Source organism: Rana temporaria, chromosome 2 (genome assembly GCF_905171775.1).
Source record: "Rana temporaria chromosome 2, aRanTem1.1, whole genome shotgun sequence".
In the NCBI taxonomy this organism is placed as follows: domain Eukaryota; kingdom Metazoa; phylum Chordata; class Amphibia; order Anura; family Ranidae; genus Rana; species Rana temporaria.
The window spans coordinates 539,157,755-539,161,875 of NC_053490.1; positions in this window are offsets into that span (position 1 = coordinate 539,157,755).

A 4,121-nucleotide genomic window follows, 5' to 3' on the forward strand; every position below is an offset into this window, starting at 1 on the left:
ACCTGACCACTATGGGATTGGGAGCCTTTAGCTGCTCTGCCCCCCCCCCCCCCCCCGACACTGGAACACCCCGCCACCTGACCACTATGGGATTGAGAGCCTTTAGCTACTCTGCCCCCCCCCCCCAACATTGGAACACCCCGCCACCTGACCACTATGGGATTGAGAGTCTTTAGCTGCTCTGCCCCCCCCCCCGACACTGGAACACCCCGTCACCTGACCACTATGGGATTGGGAGCCTTTAGCTGCTCTGCCCCCCCCCCCCGACACTGGAACACCCCGCCACCTGACCACTATGGGATTGAGAGCCTTTAGCTACTCTGCCCCCCCCCCAACATTGGAACACCCCGCCACCTGACCACTATGGGATTGAGAGTCTTTAGCTGCTCTGCCCCCCCCCCCCCCCCCTGACACTGGAACACCCCGCCACCTGACCACTATGGGATTGAGAGCCTTTAGCTGCTCTGCCCCCCCCGACATTGGAACACCCCGCCACCTGACCACTATGGGATTGGGAGCCTTTAGCTGCTCTGCCCCCCCCCCCCCCCCTGACACTGGAACACCCCGCCACCTGACCACTATGGGATTGGGAGCCTTTAGCTGCTCTGCCCCCAGACATTGGAACACCCCGCCACCTGACCACTATGGGATTGAGAGCCTTTAGCTACTCTGCCCCCCCCCCCCCAACATTGGAACACCCCGCCACCTGACCACTATGGGATTGAGAGTCTTTAGCTGCTCTGCCCCCCCCCCCCCGACACTGGAACACCCCGTCACCTGACCACTATGGGATTGGGAGCCTTTAGCTGGCTCTGCCCCCCCCCCCCGACATTGGAACACCCCGCCACCTGACCACTATGGGATTGAGAGCCTTTAGCTACTCTGCCCCCCCCCCCCAACATTGGAACACCCCGCCACCTGACCACTATGGGATTGAGAGTCTTTAGCTGCTCTGCCCCCCCACCAACATTGGAACACCCCGCCACCTGACCACTATGGGATGATTGAGAGTCTTTAGCTGCTCTGCCCCCCCACCAACATTGGAACACCCCGCCACCTGACCACTATGGGATTGAGAGTCTTTAGCTGCTCTGCCCCCCCCAGACATTGGAACACCCCGTCACCTGACCACTATGGGATTGAGAGCCTTTAGCTGCTCTCCCCCCCCCCCCCCGACATTGGAACACCCCGCCACCTGACCACTATGGGATTGAGAGCCTTTAGCTGCTCTGCCCCCCCCCAGACATTGGAACACCCCGTCACCTGACCACTATGGCATTGAGAGTCTTTAGCTGCTCTGCCCCCCAACATTGGAATACCCCACCACCTGACCACTATGGGATTGAGAGCCTTTAGCTGCTCTGCCCCCCCAGACATTGGAACACCCTGCCACTATGGGATTGGGAGCCTTTAGCTGTTCTGCCCCCCCCCCAGACATTGGAATTGATGAGCCGAATTGATGAGCGGCCCTGTTTAGGATCAGGGTGCTACACCAGATTCTGTTACTTACCATAACCTCGCTCCTCCGTACCTTTCTGAACTCCTACATCTCAGCCGACCCTCCCGCATTCTCAGGTCTTCTTCTTCCATCCTTCTCCAAGTTCCATCCTTCCGCCTGACCACTATGGGATTGAGAGCCTTTAGCTGCTCTGCCCCCCCCCCCCCCCGACATTGGAACACCCCGCCACCTGACCACTATGGGATTGAGAGCCTTTAGCTGCTCTGCCCCCCGACATTGGGCCCCCCCCCCCCGCCACCTGACCACTATGGGATTGGGAGCCTTTAGCTGCTCTGCCCCCCCCCCCGACACTGGAACACCCCGCCACCTGACCACTATGGGATTGAGAGCCTTTAGCTACTCTGCCCCCCCCCCCCAACATTGGAACACCCCACCACCTGACCACTATGGGATTGAGAGTCTTTAGCTGCTCTGCCCCCCCAGACATTGGAACACCCTGCCACTATGGGATTGGGAGCCTTTAGCTGTTCTGCCCCCCCAGACATTGGAACACCCCGCCACCTGACCACTATGGGATTGAGAGTCTTTAGCTGCTCTGCCCCCACCAACATTGGAACACCCCGCTAACTGACCACTATGGGATTGAGAGCCTTTAACTGCTCTTCCCCCCCTGACATTGGAACATCCTGCCTCCTGACCACTATGGGATTGGGAGCCTTTTAGCTGCTCTGCCCCCCCCCCCCCAGACATTGGAACACCTGGCCATCTGACCACTATGGGATTGAGAGCCTTTAGCTGCTCTGCCCCCCAACATTGGAACACCCCACCATCTGACCACTATGGGATTGAGAGTCTTTAGCTGCTCTGCCCCCCCCCCCCCAGACATTGGAACACCCGTCACCTGACCACTATGGGATTGAGAGCCTTTAGCTGCTCTGCCCCCCCCCCCCCCCCCCCGACACTGGAACACCCCGTCACCTGACCACTATGGGATTGAGAGCCTTTAGCTGCTCTGCCCCCCCACCAACATTGAAACACCCCGCCACCTGACCACTATGGGATTGAGAGCCTTTAGCTGCTCTGCCCCCCCCCCAACATTGGAACACCCGCCACCTGACCACTATGGGATTGAGAGTCTTTAGCTGCTCTGCCCCCCAGACATTGGGACACCCCACCACCTGACCACTATGGGTTTCGGGAGCTTTTTGGCTGCTCTATAGACATTGGAACACCATGTCACCTGACCACTATGGGATTGAGAGCCTTTAGCTGCTCTGCCCCCCAAACTTGGAACACCTCACCACCTGACCGCTATGGGATTGAGAGCCTTTAGCTGCTCTGACCCCCCCAGACATTGGAACACCCCGCCATCTGACCACTATGGGATTGAGAGCCTTTAGCTGCTCTGCCCCCCCCCCCCAGACATTGGAACACCCCGCCATCTGACCACTATGGGATTGAGAGCCTTTAGCTGCTCTGACCCCCCACCAACATTGGAACACCCCGCCACCTGACCACTATGGGATTGAGAGTCTTTAGCTGCTCTGCCCCCCAACATTGCAACACCCCACCACCTGACCACTATGGGATTGAGAGTCTTTAGCTGCTCTGCCCCCCAACATTGCAACACCCCACCACCTGACCACTATGGGATTGAGAGCCTTTAGCTGCTCTGCCCCCCCCCCCCAACATTGGAACACACCGCCACCTGACCACTATGGGATTGAGAGCCTTTAGCTGCTCTGCCCCCCCCCCCAACATTGGAACACACCGCCACCTGACCACTATGGGATTGAGAGTCTTTAGCTGCTCTGCCCCCCAACATTCAACACCCCACCACCTGACCACTATGGGATTGAGAGCCTTTAGCTGCTCTGCCCCCCCCCCCAACATTGGAACACACCGCCACCTGACCACTATGGGATTGAGAGCCTTTAGCTGCTCTGCCCCCCCAGACATTGGAACACACCGCCACCTGACCACTATGGGATTGAGAGCCTTTAGCCGCTCTGCCCCCTGACATTGGAACATCCCACCACCTGACCACTATGGGATTGAGAGCCTTTAGCTACTCTGCCCCCCCCCCCAGACATTGGAACACCCCGCCACCTGACCACTATGGGATTGAGAGCCTTTAGCTGCTCTGCCCCCCAACCATTGGAACACCCCGTCACCTGACCACTATGGGATTGAGAGCCTTTAGCTGCTCTGCCCCCCCCCCCAACATTGGAACACACCGCCACCTGACCACTATGGGATTGAGAGCCCTTAGCTACTATGCACCCCCCCCCAACATTGGAACCCCCCGCCACCTGACCACTATGGGATTGAGAGCCTTTAGCTGCTCTTCCCCCCCCCCAGACATTGGAACACCCCGCTAACTGACCACTATGGGATTGGGAGCCTTAAGCTGCTCTGCCCCCCCCCCCCCAGACATTGGAACATCCCACCACCTGACCACTATGGGATTGAGAGCCTTTAGCTACTCTGCCCCCCCCCCCCCAGACATTGGAACACCCCGCCACCTGACCACTATGGGATTGAGAGCCTTTAGCTGCTCTGCCCCCCAACCATTGGAACACCCCGTCACCTGACCACTATGGGATTGAGAGCCTTTAGCTGCTCTGCCCCCCCCCCAACATTGGAACACACCGCCACCTGA